The sequence below is a fragment of the Pleurodeles waltl genome, chromosome 1_2 (assembly GCF_031143425.1).
Source record: "Pleurodeles waltl isolate 20211129_DDA chromosome 1_2, aPleWal1.hap1.20221129, whole genome shotgun sequence".
Taxonomy (NCBI): Eukaryota; Metazoa; Chordata; class Amphibia; order Caudata; family Salamandridae; genus Pleurodeles; species Pleurodeles waltl.
The window spans coordinates 868,872,355-868,885,860 of record NC_090437.1 but is presented as its reverse complement, the minus strand read 5'-3'; the positions used below and the strand labels follow the sequence as shown (position 1 = coordinate 868,885,860).

At 41.3% G+C, this 13,506-nt stretch overlaps 1 long non-coding RNA gene across 2 annotated transcripts in view; it reads left to right on the top strand.

Moving 5' to 3' along the window:
- LOC138304566 (uncharacterized) overlaps nucleotides 1-13,506 on the top strand; it is a 222,116-nt gene that overhangs the window by 125,150 nt on the left and 83,460 nt on the right. For both annotated transcript variants that reach the window (XR_011205592.1, XR_011205591.1), the window contains one exon: nucleotides 3,574-3,700. This is a non-coding gene — a long non-coding RNA (uncharacterized lncRNA). The remainder of the gene's footprint in view (nucleotides 1-3,573; nucleotides 3,701-13,506) is intronic.

Sequence of the window (13,506 nt, the reverse complement as noted above, 5' to 3'; positions counted from 1 at the left end):
TCCTTGCAGGGGTGGGTGGCTGTGCACAGGGGGAGGGATGTGGGCCTGTTAGTGGGTTTGTGGGCATGCAGGGGGACTGGATGTAGTGATTGTGGCCAGGGTGGGGTTGTGGTCCTAGTGGTAGTTGGAGGGGTAAGGTGGTGCATGCATTACAGGTGTGAAGGATATGGGGTAAATGTAGATGACTTACCCGAGTCCATTCCTCCAGTGAGTCCCTCAGGGTGCAGGATGGCCAGTACCTTTTCCTCTCAGTCAGTGTAGTCGGGTGGTGTTGGTGAAGGTCTTCCCCCAGTCTTCTGGACTGCAATGTAATGCCTGGATGCCATGGACCTGACCTTCCCATGCAGGTCATTCAATCTCTTGCGCATGTCATCCCTGGTGCGTGGATGGTGCCCCACTGCATTTACCTTGTTGACTATTGTCTGCCATAGCTCCATCTTCCTGGTGATGGGTGTGTGCTGGACCTGTGCCCCGAAGAATTGTGGCTCCACCTTGAGGATCTCGTCCACCATGGTCCTTAGCTCCCTTTCTGTGAAGCATGGGTGTTTGGGGGTGCCATGGTGTGTGCTGTGAATGGTGTCTTGCGTGGATCTAGGTGAGGGTGCTCTTGTGTGGTTGGGTGTATGTATCGTGTATTGTGGCGTTCGGTGGCTGCTTCTGGGGTTCTCTGTATTAGTTGGCCTCATTTCGTTGCAAAGGATTGTGGGGTGTGTCTGTGAGTGTTTTATAGTGTTGTGGATGTGTGTCAGGTGTGTGGGTTTCAAACTTGCCAAAGTATGCATTTCTTGCTGTTGGGTCCACTTGCCGCCAGTGGCGCTCTGTACCGCCAATGGTCGTTCGGCTTCCACTGACCACCGCGGTGATCTGTGCTTCATTATTTGGAGGGCGGGGAGTTTGTTTGCTCGCTGGTGGCGGGGTGGGAGGTCCAGCATTTCCGGCGACAAGGTCCTGGGGGTGACTGGTGGCAGGGAGAATTTTGTCAGTTTCTGATTTTTTCATCATTGTATGGCAGGTTTCTGGTCACCGCCAATGGCAGTCTTCTGTTTGCCGTTGCCACGGCGGTCGACAGTGTTTATCACTGTGTTCATAATGAGGGCCTTAATCTTAAAAAATTCATATCTCTGGTTCCCTTTATTGGATTGTTGTCATTTTAGAGCCACTTTATAGATAAAAATATAATCTATTATTATACATTGGATTTTATTGTGTTTTACTTATTTACTGTTTTCTGATTTTTTTAATGCTTCACACACACGTCTCCTAAGTTAAGACTAACTGCTCATTGCCAAACTATTAAGGGTTGTGTTGGGCTTAATATACTGAGACTTAACTAGACCTAGTGGGGGTTAGTGGCCTATTTCTTAGTGTAGATAATTACCTACCCTTACTAACAATCCACAGAAGTGCAATATGTGGGACACATAATTGAAAGATAAAACAAGGATGGTGTCCAAAGACAGGATTGACATGATTTTTAAAATGAATACTCTTAAAACACAGAAGGAAGTCAGAATGTTTCTTATTCTTGGAATGGTTGGCTACTGTAGACAATGGATACCCAACTTTTCCCTGGTGCCAAAACCTTTACTAAGATGACTCATAAAGGCATTACTGATCCGATTCCATGGGACAACAGATGCATGAAAGTATTCCTGGAGTTGAGAGAAAGTGTCTGCTGTACAACTGGATTGGGAATGCCAGATTATAATAAATAATTTATTTTGTTCTGCAGTGGGAGAGAAGAGTGCACTCTCTCAGTGCTCCCCCAAGTTCATAGAAGTTACAAAAGACCAATTGCATACGTCTCTGTAACTCTTGATCATGTAGTGGCCACTTTGCCTGGGTGCTTGAAAGCAGTGGCTGTGGTGAGCGCCAGTCTTGAGAAATGTGAAAATATTGTAGTAGACTTTCCTTTGACTGTTATGGCCCCCGCATTCGGTTGAGGTGTTACTAACCAAAACTAAATCACAGCACCTCACAAATTTGCAAATCACCAAATATGAGCAACAGATATTGTCTGGAAACAATGTGGTTTTAAAAAGATGTCATGTTTTAAATCCCAGCACCCTGTCGCCAATACCTGAAGAAATTGAGTCAGATCATTATGAACATGATTACCTAGATGTCACAGATTTGTGCACCAAACCCAGATGAGACATAAAAGATAAGCTATTGATTAACCTAGATTATGTCCTTTTTGTGGATGGCTCATGCCAATGAAGGGTGCTTAAGAGCAGCCTCTGCTCCCTGCTCTATTCAAGAAATAGTTGAAGCATCATGGCAGCAAGGGATTACTTCGGCTCAAGTTGTAGAACTGATTTCTCTTACTAGAGCCTGCAAACAAACCAGTGGAGTAAGAGTGACAATAGTCAGTCAATATGGATTTGGTGCTGTCCATGACTATGGACAATTGTGGTCACAGCATGGTTTCATGAACTCTGCTGGAATGCCTATTAGAAATGGGAAACAGGTAAAAGATTGATTAGAGGCTTTACAAGAACCCATAGAAATAGATGTTGTAAAATGTGCGGCTTGCAGGAGTAACGGTAACTCTCAATCGGCAATAGATATGCAGATGAAGGGGCACTTTACTGTGCGACTATGCCATGCACTCAGAATGGATCATAGATGACTGGGAGCCAGGAAGGAAGCCTTCTTGCAATGATTCTGAAAACTGCAGACAATTTGGATGAATTGAGATGCATGCAAGAAAATGAACTGATCAAGGAAAAATAAGGTTGGATCAGGGCAGGATGTGGGATTGATGACAATAATGTTTGGGTTTCAATGAAAGGGCAACCAATATTACCGGACAGCCTACTTATCTGAAAAGACATGACATCTACATTGACAGACACATTTGGGTAGGAATACCACGATTGGAAAATTAAAAAAGTATTGGTATAACTCAAGGTTTAGAGCACAAGCAGAAGAGATTTGCTACAGGTGTCTTGAGTGTCGGCAAACAAATATTACACTGAATCATGTAGGCAGGTTAGGAGAAACTTTCAACAGAATGCAGATGGATTTCATTGAAATATCACCTCGAAATGGGCTAAGGTACATATTGGTGATTGTTTGCATCTTTTCCCAATGGGTGGAGGCATATCCAACAAGAAGAAATGACAGTCTCACAGTGGCTAAATTACTACTAAGAGAACTGATACCAAGGTACGGTATGCCGTCTCTCTGGAATGAGACTGAGGTACTCACTTTAATAGGGAGGCTATAAAAATTGTATGCGCAGCATTGGGAATCGATCAGAAACTTCATTGCAGCTACAGTCTAGAAGATTCTGGAAGAGTTGAGCAAATGAACGGTACTATTAAATCAAGATTGGTCAAAGCCTGCACATCAACATCATTAAAATGGCCAGATGCTTTCACTTTAGTCCTAATGAGTCTGCAAAACACACCAGATTGGAGAACTGGGTTGTCTCCCCATGAAGTGTTGATAGGGAGAGCCATGAGGTTGCCTTCAGCTCCATCAAATTTGCTTGTGAATATAACAGACGGCAAAGTAATTGACTACTGCAAAGGACTGACTGATATGGTGTATTCTATTTCTTGACAGGTTGAAGTTGTAACCGAGAACCCAAACCGAGAAGAGTGCTACAATCTAAGTCCTGGAAATTGGATTTACATAAAGAAGCATGTGAAAAAGTCCTGTTTAGAGCCCCGTTGGAAAAAGCCCCTTTCAGGTAATTATGAGCACGAACATTACAATAAAGTGTGATGGAATTTCTCACTGGGTTTATCCCACACACACCCAGAAAGCGAGAAATCCAGAAGATGAAATAGAGCCAAGAGCTTTGGTGTAGGTGCCACAAACTTTGCACTAAAAGAAAACAGTGATCAGAATCAGCAAATAAAAAATTGGGGTGAAGTAACTATAACAAGTGCAGTAGTCCAATTGTTGGAAATATGAGGTGAAAACTGTAATTGTCGAAGACCAAGGTTCAGAAGGAAACACAGAAGCATGGAGAGAATTTGAAGACCTAGGAGAGGGTACAAGTTCTGGAACCAACCACAACAATGAAAGAACAATAACTGAGGTTTTGCAGAAGAATGCCAAAAAGAAACAAAGGTGTGAACAATAATCTACCACAATTGAAAACAGTCAAAAATGAGGAAGAATCAAGTGGTGCTCAGAAAGTCAAACAGAACAAGACTACCTTATCAAAGATATTCATTATCTGAACGGACTTAGTATCTGGGATAAATACTGAACATACCCATCTCTGACATAATTGACTGGAGCAAAGACTTACCAGAACCTCCCTGAAAGAAAAGGAGAAAGATACTGTAGAAAGAAAAGGGTCCAGATTAAGGTGAACACATTTAGGGATAACAGATGAGAAGAGCATAGAGTAGATTTAGGGATTGTCTAATGAAGATTGACTACCTGAACCAAGAATGACAATTTAAAAAATATATATATTATTTACTTTATATATATATATATTGCATGGCTTCTATTAACATAATTAATTTTGTAGTAGATCTGATAGTAGAGAAAACATGTGTACTGTAACTAGAAATTGAGTTAAGATTGTATAGGAACTTTTCTTATATTGATGTTATTAATAGATATAGACATTGTTCTAGTGATTTAGTTCACAACTGAAACTGAGAAGATGATATCTACCTTACAGAATGCAGCAAATAATTCCGCAATATATGAAGATAAACTGAAAACATCCTTTGTGGATTATATGAAGGATGATTATGCAACAAATGTTTATTCTACATTAGTACAAGAATACACTAGGGCCTTAGATGTTAAGGATTGCTTTGTTTGTGCACACATGCCTTCTTCAGTAAATAAACAAGTCTCATATTATTCTATACCACTCACTTACACCACTTCTTGCAGTGTATTGCTTAGCGCAGTATGAAGATTGAGGCATTTTGAACATTACTTTTCAAATTATGATATGGTGCTTTCTAAAGTACAACTAATGAAAGGCATGAACTTACATCCGAAAGCTAAGGAAATGGAGACAGCTTGGCACTATTTTAGACCTTATTTTCCCATAAATACTGTTAAGCACATGAGGGAGATTTAGCATTTAAAATTAATAAACAAGAGAACTTTTATTACGCAAATGTTAGAAGAAACAAAAGAAAGACTTACAAAGGCCGGGAAGAATAACGTGCAAACGAATGCATGGAAGAGAGGAGAAGATGAATTCAGGAAAAAGATAACTGTAACTAAACTAAGGTTAGAAGAGAGATTGATTGAAAGGACATATGTTAATAAACAACAAATACAAGGGAGGAAAATACTAATGGGAAACCGGTGTGAACATACATTTGAGTTATCAGAAGGTGAATGGCAAATTTTGCAAGAGGATGATTCAACCGTATCAGGAGTATATTTTATTTGTAGAACAAACACCTATTTCAAATTACCCGCATTTTGGAGGAAATATGTTGCTTATGATTAATCTTTCCCAAAATGTATCATGTAGATTCTTTAGATGTAGCAACAATGACTCCAGCAAGTAGAAAGTATATGAGAAGTATGCATGAAGGGGCACGAATGGTGGGAGACATATTTGTGGCAATCATTCCATCTGTGGGAGTAGAATTGAATGATGAAAAGATAATAGCACTTTCCACAGTAGTAGATAGATTAGCTACAAGTACATCTGGAGCTATATTACTAGAAAATACTGAGCTTATTGCGGTTAGATCAATGGTTTTGCAAAATCGATATGCTTTAGAAATTCTTTTGGCTGAATTGGGCGGAGTTCGTACGATATTAAGAACTGAAAATTGTTGCAGTTATATTCCTGATGAAAGTAAAAGGATAGAGAAATATGCACATAACATTACTGATTTGAAATTAGATTTAGATCTTTGGAGACTCCAATTATGGATGAAAGTATCTATAAGGGGTTTGCTAAAGTAGGAACATGATTAAAGGGAATAGGAAGTGGAATCTGTCAACACCAGAGCAGTACGCGCTCTATTGGCGACAAAAATGCAAAAACCCAGCACTCTCAAAAGAACGTCATTTATGCATTGTGCTGATATGTTGTGGTTTAACCTTTTGCATTGCAGAGTTCAATTGTGAAAACGTAATTTTAATATGTTTACAAATACTGTTCCTTTGCAATGTATTGCTGCAGGTTTTCAGAGTGTGTTAGGGTGTGGCCCCTTTCCAGGGCCTTCCAGAGACTTTCCCTGCAACATGCCTGGGCGTGGTTCTGGGCTGGGCCAAGACTCTATAAAAGAGAGTCAGCCCAACTTCCTGTGCTCACTATTCAGAGGTCCCGGTGCAGAGCAGCAGCTTCTTCCTGAGCTCCTGTCCCGGCGGTCTATTTGGATCTTCCAGTCTTCTGCCCTCATCCTTCATTGGTGATCATTGTTCCAGGCGGTAAGACAGTGGTTGGACATTTCCCAACACCGTTATTGAGAATTTTCATATTCTTGGTTTTAATTCTTAAATGAATAACAGATTACTTGCGCGTTGCCATTTTTTGACAATTTTATGGTGGTTTGCAGATAGGCAGGACACATGATTGATTCCATAAAGGTTTGACTTTGTTATTCATTACGTGCTGCCATTTCTTGACATTTACGTGGTGGCTTAAGAATCGGCAAGACGCGCGATTCGTTTTATGGTGTTTGGACATTGTTGTCCATTGTGCACTGATATTTCTTGATATTTACATGATGTTTTACAAGTTGGCAAGACGCGCAACTCGTTTCATGAGCATTTGACTTTGTTGATCATTGCGCGCTACCATTTCTTGACATATACATGGTAGCTTAAGAATTGGCAAAAGAAGCGTGATTTGTTTCATTGTACTTTGATTTTGTTACTTATTGTGAGCTGTTAATCCTTGACATTTATATTGTGTTTTATGAATCGGCAAGACGCGCGATTCGATTAATGAGGATTTGACTTTGATATTCATTGCATGTTACCATTTCTTGGTATTTTACATGGTAACACTCGAATTGGCAGGACGCACGAGTCTCTCCTCGAGTTTAATTCATGTTGTTTATTGTATGCCACTATTCTAAGATATTTATTATGTAATATTTGAGTTGACAAGTTATGTGATTTGTTTCCTGAATCCTTATTGTGCTATTCATGGTGCACAATCCTTTTATGGTGTTTACTATATATATATATATCTGCAATATTCGCAATTTGTGTTGAAACATTCTAAGAGTACACAGAAGGCCATAGTTTCTAGATGCAATATTGTATGGTCCTAGTATACATTCTCAAAACAGGGTTTATATGACTGGTTTAAAAGTTAGTCAGAATGTTTTTTCCGATTCTCATGTAAAGGAAAGTACTTGAATAAGAAAGTTTTCATTTAATTCATCTTGATTCCCCTACAGGTATCCGCCCATCTTGAAACTTAGTCATTTTAAACTGAACTCTTAGATTGTTCATGTTTTCAGAGTGACTAGGCTTAGAATCATAGTTTAGTATTGATTTTAGGAGATATAGGTGGTCATTACAACCTCGGCGGTCTTTTAACAAGACCGCCAAGGGACCGCTGTGCAGAAGACCGCCAGTAGTGGTGGTTTGCCGCTCGGCGTATTATGACCGTTGGCTGCCCTCCATCGTTTTTTCGACGGAAAGCCGCCAACAGCCATACTTGCGGGTGGCGGGGAAGTGGAGGTTGCTCCACCTCCACCTCCACGCCAGTAGAACCCCGCCCAGCTAATCACGTCCTGTGATTCTGCACGGCGGTGATCCGTTGGCGGTGTGGTGACAGTGGAGCTGCCCCCATGGCTCCTGTCCTTTCCCGGCGGATTGACTGAACAGGTAAGTCGATCGTCCGTTAGGGTAGGGGGGTGTTGTGTGTTGTGTGGGTGCATGGGGGTGTGCGTCTGTGTATGTAGGGGGGGTGTGAGTGCGTGTATGCTTTCGGGGGTGTTGCGTGTTTTGGGAATGAGTGCGTGTATGTCTGTAGGTATGTCTGTGTGGATGTGTGCGTGAATGTGTGAATGTGGGTGTACGTGTCTGACTGTGTGTGTGGATGTTGGCATGTGTGTCGGTGTGTGTGCGTGTATGTGTGTTGGTGGTGCCTGCTTGCGTGTCGGGTGTGTGTGTGTAAGGTAATGTCGGGGGTCGGGGTGGGGATGCGGGTCCTGCCACCTTTGGGGGGTTGCAGGGGTGGTGGGGGGTGTAGGGGAGGGAGTCGGGGTGGGGAAGACCCCTATCGATGGCAGGGAAGGAATTCCTTGGCACTGATAGTGCTTACCGCCATGGATTTCATGGCAGTTCCTACCACTGGAAATGCACAGCGGTAAGCCAGGTCAAAATACCGGCGGCGGTATTGTCACGGCCGCCGGGCTGGAGACCCAGGTCTCCAGCCCAGTGGTCATCTCCGCCCTGGCGGGCGGAACGGAGAAGCGGCGGATGACCATGGCGGTAACCGCCATGGTCATAATTCCAAAAATAAGACCGCCAGCCTGTTGGCGGTCTTACCGCCACTTTAACACCGTCCGCCAGGGTTGTAATGACCCCCATAATTTTCATATTGTGTGTTCTAACCTTTTTCTTACTACAGGTCTCCTTCCCAGCCGTTCCCTTCCTAATCCCCTCTTCCCCTCTTGAACACTCTCAGTCGCTCTGATTTATCTATCAGAGTCTTGGAGCTGTTCAGTGGTGGACGTGTTGGGAATGTGCACAGACCCCGAGGATCTGGTGACTCTGACAGAATCCTTATCTACTGATTGCAATTGTAATAGTAATAATATGTGTCATATCTCTTTATTGCTTCTGCACAATAATAAGGGTACTAATAAAGAAACACAGAGAAAACACATTAAAAAGAAGAATGAAAAGGATGTAGAAATTTGTGAAAGAGTGAGTGAAGAACATCAGAGATTTAAAGAAAAAGAAAAGATAAAGTGGAAAAGATAAGAGTCTAAAATAATTGAAGAAAGATTCACTGAAGTAGCTTTATGGTGGTTCCAAACCATCACAGGGGGATTGATAAGGCCCCAATAGAAAATTAAAATCTAACCACTAATTACTAATGTGAGATGGATTGCTAGGGCCAGAAACTGTTGATTCTTTAATTTTTAAAAGTATGCTCTGAACTTTATGTAACCTATTTTGCATAATTTGCAGATATCTCTTGGCTGGCACATATTTCTATTAAATGTTTCTCCTATAGCCTTTTCTTGACTTGAAAGACGCTACAAACTTGTTTAAAACAATAGAACCAGTGTTAACTACACGCTTACCGACCTACAAAACTGTGTTGGAATGATCTGAGTTTTATTTGGAAAATAATACCTGCTTGTGTGATTGAAACATTAACATAATATGAATAGTGGGAATTAGGTAGGCATTATACTTATGCATGTAAAATTGTTCTTGCAGAGGTGAAGGAATGCATTAGAAAGGAAGTGCGAGTATCCAATCCTTGCTGCTTGTTCATGGAAGCATTGTTGAATTCTGCAAAATTCTCAAGAAATGTATAACTTTGTTAATAAATGTATCAATCAAAATAAAAATAAAGTGTGTCCTTGGGACAGAGAAGATAGGGAATGCAAGAAGATAGACCGCAATGTCCTTTGCTTTGGGCCACCACTTCTTCTGCCACTGCTGCTGTTGGAGCTGAAAGCCAGAGATGATTAGAGAGATTTACACAAAAGCTGAGCTATAGAACATTTGAGGTGATATTCTGGAGTAGCTACATTGATTTGACCTCATAAACCAATGAGAGTAGGTTTGAGTGTAGAGAATTTTGTGAGAAATGTCTGGCTACGGAGCTATTTGATACAATAGAGTTATTCATTCTGCTGCAGATATTGTATTGAGGTTGAGATAGAGTCGATAAATTGCTTCAGAATAGAGTGATAGTTGTAAGCACATGAGATAGATAAAATGAGAGAACTCTAGTTAATGTACTAGACAGAATGTTCTTTTATAACTTTCCCAGGCTACAAGACAGTATTATTCCAATTTAATGCAGAGTCGGGACAGATTCAGGACACACTTCATTTGTGTTTCTGTAACCTTATGCTTGATAAACAAAATTATATTAATTCATTTAAATGAATACTTCAAAGCTATTAAAACTCTCTTTATTGACTCTAGAAAACTGACTTACTAAATGCTTTTGTATTTAGAAATTACTGCTTGAAGTTTATTCAAATTCTTACAGCCACTCTCAGATAAAGATCCATATTGAGGGCTCAGACAAAGATTAAGGGGATTATTACAACTTTGGAGGAGGTGTTAATCCGTCCCAAAAGTGACGGTAAAGTGACGGATATACCACCAGCCGTATTACGAGTTCCATAGGATATAATGGACTTGTAATACGGCTGGTGGTATATCCGTCACTTTACCGTCACTTTTGGGACGGATTAACACCTCCTCCAAAGTTGTAATAACCCCCTAAGTGTAGAAGGGAACAATTAGTAAATCAAACTGTACTGGTGTATTTAGTAAAGTGGGCAGTACACCCAGCAGTATCATGCTACGCGGGAACGCAAGGTTAGTAGTTAAGCTGCTGTTATGTTGTTTAAGGAAACAAAAACCTAAAAACATGGCATGCATTTATTCCAGTTTCTTTGTGGTAGATTAAACTTAGCAGTTAGGTGTGATCATTATTAGGGGCTATATGGTTTCAGGAAATAGTTGGTGAAATAAACAGATAGGCTGGTGGAGATAAGGTACTTTTAGGTTTCAGGGATATGTTTTTAAAGAAGGAGAGGTTGTTCAAGTTTTTAAAAGGGCTGAAAAAGAAGTAAGAGCAAATGGAATGTCAGCCTCCTCTGTGGTCTGTGGTAGGCTTTGCCTGTGACCATAAAGAGTACAGGCCCTAGGAAGTGCCGAATATTGAGGAGTTGCATTTGGGGTTTGGTGACATTTATTATTAAACCGAGTCTAAAGAGTCAAAAGATAGATGCCTGGATATATGCTAGGCATTGGCGCTTGCCTGCGCTCTTGATCAACCAGGTAGGGGAAACCATGAATGCACTCCTCCTTAAGTGGGCAACTTCTAGAGTCAGGCATTTTGTAAAAACCCTCGGGTCAGCAGTATCCCAGATAGGAAGTACTTTGCATTGGTAATGATGGACATTTACTAGAAAATGGAGGTAGAGCAAGTGACTGGGATGGATGGGATATGAAAGTAGGCATCCTTCATGCCTTGCGTCATCATAAAATCACCTTATTTAAGGAAGGGGATGACAACATGTAGTGTTATCATGAGGCAATAATCAGAGAGAATGTAGCCATTGAAGAGTGCGAGGACCAGGTATGGCCTGAGGTAGCTGTCTTTCTTAGTTATGAAGTTGTAAGAGTAAATTCCTTTTTCCCGGTGGTGAGGAGAAACTAGTTCTATGACCCCTTTTTAAAGGAGCTCTTGCATCTGTTCCTTCAGAATGTTGAGAAGTTTATTGCTGAAGGTGGAGGGCCGAGTGCGATGTTGTGAGAAGTTCTAGACATTAGCCGTGGCAAACCAATGCTCCCAGTGAGAGAAGAAATGCTGAACAGGTGACGTGTGATTGGGAGGAGGCAGAGTACGTCAGTGCTTATGTGGAGGCCCCCTTGCTGAAGCCACCACTATCTCTGGCATTGTCATTGTTGTCCTTGTAGGCACCCCTTCTGTACCCCCTTCTTCACAGCTAATGGAAAGCCTATGTCTGCTAAGAGGTTGTGGGATCTTAGAAGCCGGCCTTGGAGTTTCCTGACTACTGCCTCTGAAAGGATCCTTTGGCAACTAGGGTCTGAAGGGCACCCATCGACTTAGCAATGCTGGTGTTAAAAATTTTCCTCTATTCATCAACCTGCACCCAAAATACATATTCCCCATCCAAAGGCAGGTTGAGGAGGTACTGTGGACTCCCACTCTGAAGCCTGAAATATATAGCCAGGTGTGATGCCTAATGAGGACACTAATGTTTGCCTCTTGGGAAGCAGTGAGTCTACAGTGGAAAGTGGCACTTGGTATAGGGTTATCCTCTTAGACTATGACTGCCCCTCTTTGCGTAAATTCCTCTTGGAGATGCTTGACTGGCTCATTCATTTCCTCTCATTGTGCCCTGTCATAGCATGAGAGTAGCCCCACCGAACTGGCTATCCTCCATTTGGTGATTTCTCTTATCATCACCCTTTTGCCTGCAGCGCTGAGCCTTTTGGTCTCTTTGTCAGGTGGGGCAAGGTTGTCCATGGCTTGGGTGGAGGGAGGACAACCAAGGAGTCGGTGGACCATGACTCCAGATGTAGGCAGGGTCATTGGTAGAGGGTTTATACTTTTTTTTAACCTTTGAGTTACCGCCCAGCCTTTCACTTATGTATATTACTTATGTAATTAGGGAGCTATTTAGCGACTGCAAAGATAGGTAAGATGACTAAACAGATGTGGAAACCGGATGCTGTACATATGCAGAAGTCTCTCTCTTTAACTATTTTAGCCCCTTTAAAAGTATATTTTGCCTCATATTACTAAAACACACCCCTCCCCTCATATTTGTATCCCTTTGCTATCACATATGCAATAACATCTCAATGCTGAACTACTTCAGTTAGCTCTTCAGGAAAGGATTTATATTCAACAGCTGTTATTCCAACAAAATGGGCACCTCTCGTTTGTCTTGATGTCTTAAACACAACATGATATTGCTCTAGTCACTCATAAGAACACTGAACGAAGCTGCACTAGAATACCAGGGAGTTAACTTGCAGAATCCTGCAGGTGTTGAAACTATATTTCATCTTCATATCAGAATGTTTTACTGATATGGATGGGAACTCATAGATAATGTGTCAGCATTGTACCTTTTTAGTGCTGTAACCATAATTTCTATGACAAAACAAACCTCTTCATTTTGTTCATTGCTAAAATAAATTTTTAGCTTTTACAACTTTGATTTCATCAAGATAGCTTCAAGTGTACAAGGTTTGCCATAAATACAGAATCTTAGCACGCTAGTTGTTTATTAGAACACCATGGGAAGTTGCATCAGAACCCTGGGGAATGGACTGACAGACTGCTGCTGCTTTTGGAAGGACATGTTTTGCTCAGAGCATCAGACATTGTTCTCACATGGCTGAGGAAAGTATTGTGAACTTATAGCAAATGTGCTGTGAGTTTAGCATCTGGAGCACCTTCAATAACCTTTAAGAGAAAATAATGAGAGATAACAGTTTTCTTTTAAATATGACTCTTCAACTCTCAGCAGAAAAGCGGCATTTACACAGGGTATAAACACTGAACAATTCCTAAAATCAGTATGGTAACATCAACAAATTATTTATATTTACAAAAACTTGCTATTATCCTTTATATGACTGCATTTCAAAACCCCCAAAAACAGTCTTTCACTGGTTGCATTTCAATGAGGACCATGTCCCAGAAGCTTGGAATAGTTGCCACAACAGGTTGTGCGTGTTGAGGTGGGCCATTTAAGGGGATGTACCTTTGCCTCTCCACCTCCTCCATTTGTCCCACATAGCTAGGATTTGAGCATTCTACCCCCTTACAATTTTTAAGGTCTTTTGAGGATG